Source organism: Lissotriton helveticus, chromosome 8 (assembly GCF_964261635.1).
Source record: "Lissotriton helveticus chromosome 8, aLisHel1.1, whole genome shotgun sequence".
Taxonomy (NCBI): domain Eukaryota; kingdom Metazoa; phylum Chordata; class Amphibia; order Caudata; family Salamandridae; genus Lissotriton; species Lissotriton helveticus.
This window is the reverse complement of record NC_136069.1, coordinates 676794566-676809116: the sequence shown is the minus strand read 5'-3', so window position 1 is coordinate 676809116 and position 14551 is coordinate 676794566. Positions and strand designations below refer to the sequence as shown.

Genomic DNA, 14551 nt, shown 5'->3' with positions numbered 1-14551 from the left:
TGAATTACAACTTGAGCAGGTGGTCCACTCTTCCTTGGATGTGGTGGAGGTGGTGGGGAAGCACCAGCTGAAGCTACTAAAGAAGCCATTGCTCAGTGATCACAAAGGGTCTTTCTCTCACAATGATGAAAGTCAGAGTGAGGAAAGAAGGAGGGATTTTCATCATTTGGGAAAAACAAGAGTTCTCAACCAATCAAAAGTGTTCATTTTAGATTATATGACCTAGTCTTACATCATTAGGAAACCAAAAGTGAAATGAACCAATGAAAAGTGTTATTACCAAGTCACATGACTTGCTGTGTTTACGTTAAGCGCTTTGCAGGGCCTCCCGGTTTGCTTCCAGAAACCTGCGCTTTGGCACTCGCTTCGCGTACCAGTTTGCTAACGTAGCACGTCATATGACGTATCAAGCGACAACGTGGAACGTCATGCGGACGGGAGGCGTCACGATGTTGTTTTCTAACGCGGCACTTGCGGTAAAGAAACGTTTACCGGCTCGCGGTCTATTTCGCGGCATCAAGGTCAGCTAACGGGAAGCTTCCCGATTCGCGAAGCGGGAACGAAGAAAAAAAAATATTTTAAAAAAAAATTATTCATAAACATATAAAATATATTTTTGGATTTAAAGAAGAATACATTTTACAGCTACAGATATTAGCTGTTAAAAAACCAATGAAATTCACAGAAAAAACCATAGGTTATAGACCATATATAGTTAGGAATTAGCATTTACAAAACCTTGAAAATTCACTGAAAAAACCATAGGTTATAGACCATATATAGTTAGGAAATAGCATTTAGAAAACCTTATTTTACTCACACAAAACCATTGAAATTCCATATATAGTTAGTTGCACTAACTATATATCGCGCACCTGCAATCCACTGCTGATGATGTCACATATTACATCATTCATGACATGGTCAGTGACATCACTGATGACATCACTGATGACATCTCAAATGACATCACTGATGACATCACTGATGACAACATCCAGTGACTGTATGCTTCTGTAAAGTTAAAATATGTCTTACATATTGAAGAATGAGTGGATGTATAAGTGTCTGGATGAAGGATTTAGTAGGTGCATGACTGACTGTATAAGTGAGTGATTAAATGTGTCTCACTGAGTGCATGGGTTAGTGACTAAACTGTTTTAAATTGTGCATCATTGTGTCTGTTGTTTTGTAATCTGATGCATGTGTTGATCATTAGCTATATGACTAACTATATGGGTTATTGATTAGTTGCCCAAGTATTTGTATGGGAGACTGAGTGTGTGTGTGGGTGTCTGGGAGGTGTATGACTCTGTGCATAGATGTGTGAGCAGTTGATTCACTAGATGTATGGGTTCAAAAGTGCATGTGGAAACATCTGTATGGGCGGTTGACTGTGTGCATGAGTGTATTGGTGAGTGAATGGATATCTCAGTGCTACATGTCAAAGTAAGTACATATGTAAAACACAGTACATGTGATAGTTGACATATATAAATAACTGTGCATAAGAGCCAGTGAATGTGTGAGTGGCTGTATGGATTATTGTGAACTTGTATCAGGGATTGTATAACAGAGTAAATATGTGTTATTATATGTTCCAATAAGTAAGGTGTGTATAACTATATAGTTGAGGAAATCGAGGTGTGATTGATTCTTTGCAAGACTGACTAGGTGTGTGAGTAACTCCATGGATGAGTGACAGTCTGTGAGTGTCTGTTTACACTGAGTGTATCTAAGGTTATATTAGAGTCTGAAGAGGTTCATTGTATCATCACATGAATGATGTCAGCAGTGATGTGATCAGTAATGTCAAATGAGATGTCATCAGTGATGTCATCAGTGATGTCATTTGAGATGTCATCAGTGATGTCATCAGTGATGTCACTGACCATGTCATGAATGATGTAATATGTGACATCATCAGCAGTGGATTGCAGGTGCGCGATATATAGTTAGTGCAACTAACTATATATGGAATTTCAATGGTTTTGTGTGAGTAAAATAAGGTTTTCTAAATGCTATTTCCTAACTATATATGGTCTATAACCTATGGTTTTTTCAGTGAATTTTCAAGGTTTTGTAAATGCTAATTCCTAACTATATATGGTCTATAACCTATGGTTTTTTCTGTGAATATATATATATATATATATATATATATATATTTTGTTTTTTTATACATTTCACGTTTTAGGGGTGGGTTGTGGTTTTTTAGGGGAATAGGGTGGGGAGTGTTTTAATAATGTGAATTTGAATTTTGTTTTTTATTTAAATAAATACATTTTTTTAAATGTTTTAATTATTTAAAAAAATGTTTAATACATTTTAGGAGTGGGATGTGGGCTTTTAAGGGAATAGGGTGGGGAGTGTTTTAAAAATGTGAATTTGAAAAAAAAAATATTTTTATTTTTATGAATATTTTACATTTTTAATTATTTTAATAAAATGTATAATACATTTTAGGAGTGGGATGTGTGTTTTTAAAGGAAATGGGTGGGGAGTGTGTTAAACTATGTGATTTTTAAAAAAAATGTAATTTATAATTTTTATAAAAAAGTGAGATTTGTTTTTGTTTTTGGTGCATTATTTATGTTTTTAGGTGTGTAGGGTGTGTATTTTATTAGAATTTGAAATTTAATGTAAACTTTTTTTTAACAAAATTTTATTTAGACATTTTCGTTTCGGAAATGTGAATTTTAATCATAAATAAAGTTTCTTTTAGGAAATATTTATAGAAAATAATGTAAAATATTAAATGTTGACATTTATTTTGGGGGTTTTGTGTGTTTTTTGTGTAATGGTGTTTTTTTAAAATTACATTTTTACATTTAATTATTTTAATTTAAAAATATAATTTATTTTTACAAAATTTTTAAATTTTCAATTATGAAATCTACAAATTCATTTTAGTGTAAATAAAGTATTATGTTTTTAAGAATTGTGTTATGATTTAGAATATTTTAACATATTTATTTTTTGGATAAGTTTTGAGAAAAATAATGTTATTATGTATTTTTAATTTAAACACATTTTATAATATTGTTTGAAATTAAGTAAAAAGGTACAAAGTATTTAAAAAATATTTAATTGTTTTAGAAAAATATTTTTTTTAAATTTAAAAATTAATAATAATGATACAAAATTAGAAGAATATTGTTAATATTTATTTTTAATTGATAATTTTGATTATGTTTAATATTTTTTTTAAATGGTGATGTAAGAGATATGTATTATTTATGAAAGTTCATTATATGGGTATATTGTTCTGCACATTCTCAGAGTATATACTTGGTGGAGTTGAGAATAGTAAATTATTTGGTTTTACTGTTTAGCAGCTTTTTAGAGTATATAGTTTTTGGAGTGGAAATATTAATTTATATTTGTTTACTATTTAGTAGAGAGGTGTGGCGCCGCGGCCAGGGCGACTGACGCTGGAATCTGGGGATCACGGTTCGATCCCCGGCGGCAGGTTAGCCCAGCACCATGCGACTCTGGGCAATAGCTTGCTTAATCTTCCCGACGGCCCCCAGCGCCTAGAGACCCTAACGGGGATTGTGCGCTATACAAATGTGGATTATTTATTATTATTATTATTTAGTACCTTTACAGAGTTTATACTTGTTGGATTAAGAATAGTTAATTATATGGGTTAACTTTTCAGCACCTTCCCTGACTTTATAGTTGGTGGAGTGGGAATAGTCAATTATATGGGTTGACTGTCCAGCACCTTCCCTGGCTTTATATTTGGTGGAGTGGGAATAGTAAATTATATGGGTTTAGTGTCCAGCACCTTCCTTGACTTTATATTTGGTGGAGCGGGAATAGTAAATTTTATGGGTTGAGTGTCCAGAACCTTCCCTGACTTTTTACTTGGTGGAGTGGGAATAGTAAATTATATGGGTTTAGTGTCCAGCACCTTCCCTGACTGTATACTTGGTGGAGTGGGAATAGTAAATTATATGGGTTTAGTGTCCAGCACCTTCCCTGACTTTATACTTGGTGGAGTGGGAATAGTAAATTATATGGTTTGACAGTCCAGCACCTTCCCTGACTTTTTAGTTGGTGGAGTGGGAATAGTAAATTATATGGGTTGACTGTCCAGCACCTTCCCTGACTTTATACTTGGTGGAGTGGGAATAGTTAATTATATGGGTTTAGTGTCCAGCACCTTCCCTGACTGTATACTTGGTGGAGTGGGAATAGTAAATTATATGGGTTGACTGTCCAGCACCTTCCCTGACTGTATACTTGGTGGAGTGGTAATAGTAAATTATATGGGTTGACTGTCCAGCACCTTCCCTGACTTTATACTTGGTGGAGTGGTAATAGTAAATTATATGGGTTTAGTGCCCAGCACCTTCCCTGATTGTATACTTGGTGGAGTGGAAATAGTAAATTATATTGGTTTAGTGTCCAGCACCTTCCCTGAATTTATACTTGGTGGAGTGGGAATAGTAAATTATATGGGTTGACTGTCCAGCACCTTCCCTGACTGTATACTTGGTGGAGTGGGAATAGTAAATTATATGGGTTGACTGTCCCGCACCTTCCCTGACTTTATACTTGGTGGAGTGGGAATAGTAAATTATATGGGTTTAGTGTCCAGCACCTTCCCTGACTTTATACTTGGTGGAGTGGTAATAGTAAATTATATAGGTTGACTGTCCAGCACCTTCCCTGACTTTATACTTGGTGGAGTGGGAATAGTAAATTATATGGGTTGAATGTCCAGCACCTTCCCTGATTTTATACTTGGTGGAGTGGGAATAATACATTTTATGGGTTTAGTGTCCAGCACCTTCCCTGACTTTATATTAGGTCGAGTGGGAATAGTAATTTATATGGGTTGACTGTCCAGCATTTTGTTAGAGTATATAGAAAGATATTTACAGTATTTAAATACATATTATACAGTAACATTTATATAAAATTATTAATTGATTTTTATAATTGACAGTAAGTGAAAATAAATTAATTAGACTCACAGCATGTTTTAAAGATTTTATTACACATTTTCATTTTGATGATATATAGTTTAATAACATATTTACATTATAGTCATAGTCGTATAACGGTCAAAAAAAATTTGTATTGTAAACACATTTTTATTACAATCATTTCTAAGAAAAGTGACATTTATTCAGTGTACATTTGTTTTTTTATTTCACATTTATTATTGTAAAAATAAAGATTTATTTTATAAGTCATATAGAATTTTTTTTAAAATAATTTTATAATACAGTGTTTGTATATTTAAACATTTTTTGAAGCAAACATATTTATATATATCAGCAAAAAATAGTAGGTTTTGTTGACATTGATATATATTTACAATTTTATTTTTTGGAAGAAATTATTATTAATACATAAAATATTAATAATAATAATTTTTACAGAGGTAAAGACAGGGCCGGACTGGCTACCGGGCAGTCAGGAATGCCGCCGAGCTGCTGCCTGATTTTACTGCAGTGGAGGCTGATTTCGTCCATGGAGACCTGCGTGTCCTGTGAAATACTGAATGCAAAACGAATTTCGTTTAGCTCATGTAGGTCCCCATTAATGAAATCACCCCCAAGTTCAGCAGGATTCCTAACTGCCCGGTAGCCAGTCCGGCCCTGGGTAAAGAATTGTTACACAGGTAATATTTTTAGGTACATTATTTTTATTTATAAAGAGTAAATAATAGTAACATGTATTACAGTATTTCATATTCATACAGTCATGTAAGTATTTTTTATTAAAGTCAATTTTTGTTTAATTAATATAAAGTAATTGAAAATAACAAATAGGACATTGTAAATCATTTTTATAACATTCTTACATTTTTTTTATAAAAAAAAATACAATAGTTAGATAATATTGACTGACACATTTATTAAATAATTTTAGAATGTTATTTAATATTAATATGAATGGGACTATTTGTTTGTTAGGGTTTATTTTGTAACCGCCTTATGTTATTTTGGGTCCTTTCGACGTGGAAGAGCTCGCGGTTGGAGGCTGCTTCGCTTGCGGACAGACAAGTTTAATTTTAAGTATTTTATTTGTTAGATATGTAGTTTGAGTGTTTGTGGAGTGTGTATAGGTTTTCTAGTATTCGGTAGTTGTAGGATGTGTGTGTTTTAGGCGGTAGTTACGGTTTTCGTTTTGGGTCCGGTTTACTCGTTTTGGGCATACTATGTTGAGGTAGGAATAGAGTTAGAAATGTTAATTAAATGACATGTATAATGTTTAATAATGTTTGAAAATGTATGTTTGGGTGTATTGTGTGTGGGTGGATATGTTTTTTTCTATTTTTCAGGTACTTCGCGTGGATGTCGTTTTTGGGAGAAGATTGCGGTTTTTTTTGTAAGAAGTGTGTAGAATATTATTTATTCTTTTTTAAACACACTTTCTTAGATTTTCGCGTTTTCAAGGAGCGTTTCTTTAATTTTTAAACTATTTTCGGGTTTTTAATGGTTTAATGTTGGATCGATCTTGGAGAAGATTCGTTATGGATGTGTTTTTATTTTTAATTTTTACATTTGGTTTCCTTGGAGCTTTTTTTTAATTTTTGATAAATATTTTCGTGTTTTTAAGGGTTTTCGACTGGATGGTATTGGAGAAGAAAGTTTTTGGATTTGTTTGCATTTTTTCATGGGTTCCTTTGGATTGTTTGGATGGATTACTGGTATGGAAGGATTTCTTTCGTTACAAAGTTTGTCTTCAGCAACAAAGTGAGTAAGTTATATTTATTTCTATTTTTGGGTGGGATTGTCATTTTATTTGTTTAATTATTTTATGTTGTATGTTAGAAATTATAAGAAAACTGTTCAGATATATTTAAATACATTTTATTAAATATATTTGACAATTGTGTTACAGTTTCTAACATGTATCTAATATATATATTTTACGTTTAATATTTGCTCAGTACAGGTATGTTTCAAGAATTATTTTTGCTATCATAGACAGATATTGTAGGCCTCTGATGGTTGGGTATAGCGGTCTTGTAAGGTAGTGTAATTTTTTTAGTTTGTTTAGTCAGCTTAGGGCCAATTAGTGTTACAGATTGCTCCATTCGAAGTTCTTGGTAACTTTGCTCCTTTTGTAATGATTGGAGTAGTTTATGTAGTGTGGGGGTACCTCTGCCTGTAGTTGCTTGAAAGCATTGTGCCATCCTTCGACAGCGTTGTTACTTTTAGCCTGTTTATTTAGGGTACTTAGGTAGACGTTCCACCAGGGAATTTGAAATTTTGGTTGCCTTCTGTGTCCTGATCTGTGTAGCCTTCCTACCCATGTGTCTTCAAAGTAATCTAATAGATGGCTTAATTTTGTTTCGTATTTTTTATAATAGGGGCTGTCTATTAGTAGGTTGTAATGTTCTGCTACGTCGGTAACAGGAACGTAGGCTAGCGCAATTATTTTTCTTACCTGGTTGGCAAAAGTGCTGTCATTGCAGTATTGGGAGCTTAGGGCAGATTTTTGTATATGTTTCCATATACATTGGTTAAAATGGTAGTAGCAACCTTGGATTGCTGTGTGAGGGTAGGTTTTTAGAATTGAATTTATCATTACTTTCTCAAAGTCAATGATAATTTTTGGGGGGAAGTAATTATTTGTTTGTTCTTTTATTTTATTTAGTAGGTCAACATAGGTTTTTTGCTGTTTGTTGGGTAGTAGGCTATATATGAAGGGAATATTGCAATTCTGATAGTGTCCATGGATGGTGTATAATTGATAGAAAGGTTTTGGGCATACTGAGAATGTACCATCCATCATCCATGTTTCGCATTGGTGTAATTTCACCATATTGTCTGCTGTAGCAAACATTATGATTCTTTTTTCATTAGATGCATTGTCGTATAGGATGAAAGGTTCGTCATTATGAGTTATTCTCAGTTCAGGGGGAATTTGGACTTGCTCAAAGGTTTTTGGGGCAGGTGGAGTTGCTGCAGTTGTTCTTTTTTGCCTAGCTTTTGTCCTTTTTAGAGATTCAATGGAAGGTAGTTGGCTTGATGCATGTTGGGGGAGAACTTTTAAGTGTTCTTTAAGGATAGTTGTAGAAGGGATGTCTGTGCTACTTGCTTCTTTTAGTGAGTCAAGCATTTGTCTAATTTCTATTTCTGTCACGTTGGGAGGGTGGTTATGTTCTGTTGTATTGGTTATAGTTGTTTCCTGTGTTATAGCTCGACCATAACAATTGTTACTGTAATATTTGCTGCATTTCCAAAACACTTTCATTTCATGCTGTTTTTCTTGTGTATATGTATAGCCCATATAACATAAAGGCATTTTGCCTTTCTGTGAAGTTATAAATTAGGCTCCTTCAGTCATTTTTCTTTTTTCTTTCTACAGTAAATAAATGTTGCATCGAGATATTTAGTATGGTTTCTAGGCTCATCATTTGCATTTATAAAATTTTCACTATATATTTACCTGTTTCTTAGTTGTTTGGAGGGCTGTGCTGTGTGTTTGGATGCTTTACTTCTCTTTATTTTGTCGGTGATTCTGTTGGAAAAAGAAAATGAGACTTATTGTATATGTTTTATTTTATATTACTGGATTTCTTTGCCTAAGGACGTTTTCTTGATAGTTTTCCTTTTAAAAGTTGTCTCTGTTATTTTAGTTTATATACTTACTTTTGTTTTAGAGTGCATGGGTGAATTTTGCGAACGAGCGGTTTGCAAAATCGCCCAAAAATCTGCGAATTCACGAATTTCCCCGCAAAATCGTGGATTTTTTTGCGATTTTGCACCATACTTAACTGGAGTACTTTCTGCTGGCTAATCAGTAAGTGCTACCTCGTTGGGTAAATGTATAGTGCTTTTCCCGCACTACAGCTGCCTAAAGTGCCAGAAGAGTTGTCTCCAGTGACCATGTGTGTGTTACTATGCCATCGCGCCGAAGGGCGCAGGGGTCCCTTGAGTGAGCTGTCCACATTAGTGGGTAAATAGCGGGAAGACGGTGCACACCGCTAGTGTGTGGGCGGGGCCAAATGGTCAAAGCTTCCATGCGAGTTCATATGCCTCTTGTGTGCATAAAAAGTCAGAGACCGATCAGAGCAGCAGATGAGGAGAAAGAAGCTCCAGGGACCATGTGTGTGGTACTATGCCATCGCGCCCAAGGGCGCAGGGGTCCCTTGAGTGAGCTGTCCATATTAGTGGGTAAATGGTGGGAAGACGGTGCACACCAGTAGTGTGTGGGCGGGGTCAAACGGGCAAAGCTTCCATGCGAGTTCACATGCCTCTTGTGTGCATAAAAAGTCAGAGACCGATCAGAGCAGCGGATAGAGAGAAAGAAGCTCCAGTGACCATGTTTGTGTTACTATGCCATCGCGCCGAAGGGCGCAGGGGTCCCTTGAGTGAGCTGTCTACATTAGTGGGTAAATGGCGGGAAGACGGTGCACACCGCTAGTGTGTGGGCGGGGCCAAACGGGTGAAGCTTCCACGCGAGTTCACATGCCTCTTGTGTGTATAAAAGGTCAGAGACCGATCAAAGCAGTAGATGGGGAGAATGAAGCTCCAGTGAATTTTTTGGGGCTGATTAAGGAGGTACTGAATTTGACCTTCAACTCGGGCACCTGCTTTATCTTAAAGTACTTCCGGTTCATGGAGCCTCGCTGTTTACTTGTAACTATTCTCTGACCATGCTTCGAGGGTCAGAGAAGGGTCAGAGAATAGTTGCAAGTAGACAACGAGGCGCACTCAGGAAGCACTTACAGGGTTACAGCAGGTGCCCAAGTTGAAGTTAATTTCTTTGTTACCATTTTGTTAATGGTTACCAAGAAATTAGCTTCAACTTGGGCACCTGCTGTAACCCTGTAAGTGCTTCCTGAGCAAAATTCGTCCCGCTCGCAAATTCGCAGATTTTGACGCGCTTTCGTGCGATTCGCGGATCGCGAAATCGCGGAAAATCCGCAAATTCCGCGAGCGGAGCGAATTTTCCGCCCATACTTAGTTGATAGAGTTGTAAAAGTTGGGCTTTTTTCGGTAATTTTGAGATATCTGCAAGACATGGTAAGAAGGAAAGAAAATGTTTCAGTTTTTGTTGTTTAATTTTTTATTTTTTGTTTTAAGTGCTAAGTTTAGTAGCTATTATAAGGCAGTGGCACTTACTTTTCTTTTGTGTATCATTTTTTTGAATGTAGCAGGTTTCTCTTCTGGTGAAAATCTGGCAGAGTTTCCCCTTCTTCACGTTTTGTGGTGCAAAGTGTTATCTAGTTGTGTGTTTGCTTTATTTTTATAGTGTTTCTATAATGTGCTGGTTGTTTTCATTGGTCTGCTTAATTATTTGCTGTTTTTTATTGGTTGCTTGAGAGTGTTTGAATTTTTTGGGAGTTATGTGGTTTATATGGAAGATGCCAATTATTGTATTTTTTATTGTGGAACCTTTTTTTCTATCTTTTTTTTATAATTCTTTTATAGTGTGAGATGTATAATGTTTTATATATTAATATGATGTGAATGTATTGTATATTCGAAATGTTACTTTTTATATTTTTATTATGTTAATTATTCAGTAATTGTAGTATGCTTAATTTTATATAATTATGGTGAGTTATGTTACCATTTACCATGTTTTTTTCATTATATATTGTGTTTTTTATGATGTATAGAGAAGTCTATAAAATGTTTTTTCGATATTTTAGTGCTCTATATATTTTTTTCTATATTTTAGCTTATGTCTTTATATGTGTTGAAAGTCAATATATATTGTTAGAGATATTTTTTAGGTTCGATAATGTTGTTGTCGATTTCTTTTGTTGCGATATTGTGGAGTCGATATTTGTGTAGTTACTTGTTTAAGTATTGGTAGTCGATATTTTTGTAGTCGATAAATTTACTTCGATATTTTGGGTAGTCGATATTCGGTCTGTCAATATTGTTTCAGTGATCCTTGCTAAAGGGGTCAGTGGCAGAGCGACCATGAATGAAGTAAAGACTAAAGTTGAAACATTTCCTGAACTGGACTCCATCATGGCTGAAATGTCGTGTGACATTCATGACAGGGAGGAGATCGATGAAACCACAATAGTACAATCTCTGTCTTTCCATGTCACGCTGAAAGGTCTTGGTGATCAAGAAGTTGCTTTGGAAGATCTGAGGATGAAATGTCAAGAAATAAAAAAAACAGGTTATTAGCAGTGTGAAAAGTGGATCCTGGTGTCAACGGAAAGCTCATTTGAGCCCACATCTAAACGTGCAACCGATCTCTTGAAGGCTGGCACAGAAAATGAATCCTCTCTACAGAGTGGTGGAGAATATGCATTGGATGTGCAGTCTCTGATGATGAAAGTTACCCAGATGTTCAAGATATAAACCTCTTAGACTCCCGATTACCAGGAGGTCGTTGACAATACTGGAAGTTTATGTCCCACTGAGGCTTGCGTGCTGGAGACGTCACAGTGTGCTGAACTACACTCAGAGTACCTTCTGAAACGATATTAGAACACTGGACCAAAGACAACCATTTGAAAATGTGTTCATGTTCCAAGATAAAAATTCATGTACAATGGATCCAAACAACTGTGACTCCAAGCCAAGGTAACTCTTAAGGAAATAAAAGATTCCCTCTGCCATGACCTTATTATCTAGATTCCAATAGGCCTTTCCTGTTTGATCCTCTGCCGGCCTACAACTAGACCCTGTCACTAGGGACATATGTGGGGTAAAATGGCCACAGTATAAACCACGGTGATTTATGGAAGTGCTGCTCTGCATGAAAACACTGCAGCACATTACAGTACAGCAATGCAGGGCAGTACTGCATGGAAGCACTGCAGGCACTGATGTGCTGAAATAACCAAGATTGAGAGCTGTACAGTCTGGTCTTCGGGCTGTGTGGACAGTCTTAGAGCATATGCTTCCCATCACTTCCCGCCCAGGCACATCATGGGCTCAGCCATCCCTCGTCAGAGCATAATGAGAACAGCAAGACAAAATGCTTTATAAATGATTCACTCAGAGGAGAGGGGGAGGGGGTGCAGTAAAACGCAGGCTGTACTCGGGGCAACTGGGTGAAGAGCGCTGGAGAGAGAAAGGTGACAAGGAGGATGAATGTGGCAAGGGATGAGGCGTGAGTGGTGGAGAGAGAGGGAGGGAGTGAGAGGGAGAGAGAGAGTGCTGAGGTGAACAGAAAAGGCCGCGGACTGCAATATGTATGAGGGGAAAGGAAAAACGAGAACAGAAAAGGTGAGTGAGAAAAGACAGAGCAAGGCAAGAGGAGGCATGTGGAGAAGGAGAGGGTTGTGAGAGGATAAAGGAAATCTTGGAGATACCGTTTTAAATCAGTCAGGGGCTGAAACCAGAAACCCTTTAACATTACGCAGAAAAAGTGCACTGGGCTCGTCCTCTGCCTTCAGCATTAGGAGCAGTGTTTTTTTATTTTTTAGAAGATACTGTTATTAGTAAGATCCAACATGGCAGCATCGCCACAAAAGACTGTAACGAAGGTACGAAATGCGGCTTGACTAACTTTCACCGCTAACTGCATACCGATTTAAATTATTTAGGTCTCACCTTTTGGAGGTACAGGTACTGGCTTTGCCAATGCAATTTGGTGATGCGAAAAGCACAAAAAAAGAAAAAAGGCGCGATGAAGCAACTGTTTTCTTCCTTATTTTTTAATATACCAATCCAAGATGGCAGATGTCACTTAGGTCAGAAAATAAAAGAATATGTTTTTGTACAAAAGCACATAAAAAAAACCACAGCAGGTCCGGAAGGCGAAGGAGGAATGGGTTGGAAGGTGTATGGAAAATCAGTCACGACAGAGAGCTAAACTAGGGTGGGGGACGCACCTCACGCACCCAATGGAGAGAAAAACACATAGTGTGGAGTGTCAGAGGAGTTTACTGGGGGAGAAGCTAATGAGAGAGTAACAAACAAAGAAGAGAGCAATACCTACCTATTAACTTCTTGCATGGTATCCCTCACCCTCCTACCAATACCGCAAGTTGGTGGTGGTAAGAAAGCCTCTCAATACTGTTTTAGATAGTGCGCCGCTGGCAGATTGTTTATGGGGCCCCCCTCCCCACTCTTCCCGCTAAGTAATAAACATTATTCTAAATCACACACTGATCCACTAAATGCTCACTTTGATACTAGTTTTATATACCCCTTCATCCTACCCCCATACCCTTCTACTCTCCATTTATCTCATTTTCTATACTCTTGAAATGTTTTACTGGTAACTGATGTAACCTGTGACCTGATGTAATTTTGGAACTATGTGGAACCTCCGGTAAAGTGCTCTTATACCTTCGGGTCTAGCCAGCGCTATATAAAACTCTATAAATAAGTAAAGGAGGAGCCAACAGTTGCTGACTTTGGTAAAAACAACCTGACAGTTACAGACTAGAGCAGGTGCATGTGCAGCTACAGACTCTTCTGAGCATGTGCAGAGTAGCAGGGGCTAAGTATAGTCAGTTCTTGAGCACAGCACAAGTGTCAGGGTTATGCTCCGCAGGATCCGGTCGTTGCTCATAGGGGTCCACCTCCAGATGTTACCAACTCCTTGACTGTAAATACAGGGAGTTCGGACCATCAGGCGAGGGAAGGAAGGGGATGGAACTGCAGGGAAAAAGGCTCTGGAATGACACAAGCAAAAACACGGTTATACACCACTCCCACTGTAATGCTACTCTCATATAGTCTCACTAAAAGGAGTTGTACCTGCAGGGAACAAAAGTACTCTTCAACTTCAGAGTAAGCTAAACAGATGCAGAACTCAGAACCAATCACATCAGATAACCAGATTAAAAGGTCAACTAGGAATCATAGGCATTGGTATATACCTAGAGTTAGGCAGTTCAAAGTTCAAAACAAAGAAATAAATGAGAACGTTTTTTTTCCGTTGTTCCCAAGGTTCCCCAAGTCTTTATCAGGCTCCAAGATTATTGCGCATCATAAATCCTCAGATTCCTCAAAAATACAAAGTCTGAAAAGTTTAGATAAAACACTGCAGTGCATCAGTCTTAGAAATTGTACACTCGGTAGTCCGTAGTTAACTCACTACTGAACTCCGCCGTACAGGTAACCTTGTTCGTAAATCAAATGAAATGCAAGAAACACGGCAACGAGTGGCCTCCAGACACACCTCGCTCCGCATAAAGGACTGCACAATGCCAAATGAAAAGAAAACAACTAACAACGGTAGCGCGTTGCCACCTGACACACCGCACTCCGCTGAATGTATTGGCAGATATCGGGTAGTAACTACGGCGGCGTGTGGCAAGCACCACCACGCTCCGCAATTGAAACAGGAAGCAGGCAAGTAGAAAGAACGGTAACGCGTTCTGCTCAACCCAGGAAGCGCAGCCGCGCAACCAGGACTCACCGCACAGATGACAAGAAGCTATCGCAAGGTTCCACCAAGCTGTATCAAGGTTGGGGCAGCGGAACAGCACAACGAGGGATCAAGGAATCCAGGACGCTGGGACTGGAATCAGGAAACAGAATTACGCGCATCCGCCTCGGCGCGTCTCACCGTTAAGTACCTCCCATATTACCGGGAATCATGGGAGTTGTAGTTCTAATAGCCAGGTAGGCGCTCAGGATCGCGAATC

General features: G+C 37.4%; 1 pseudogene; it reads left to right on the top strand.

Annotated features, from left to right (window-relative positions):
- The window catches only part of LOC144773786 (uncharacterized), a 130332-nt pseudogene extending 119029 nt beyond the window's left edge, over window positions 1–11303 (top strand).
- The last annotated feature ends 3248 nt before the right edge of the window (window positions 11304–14551 follow it).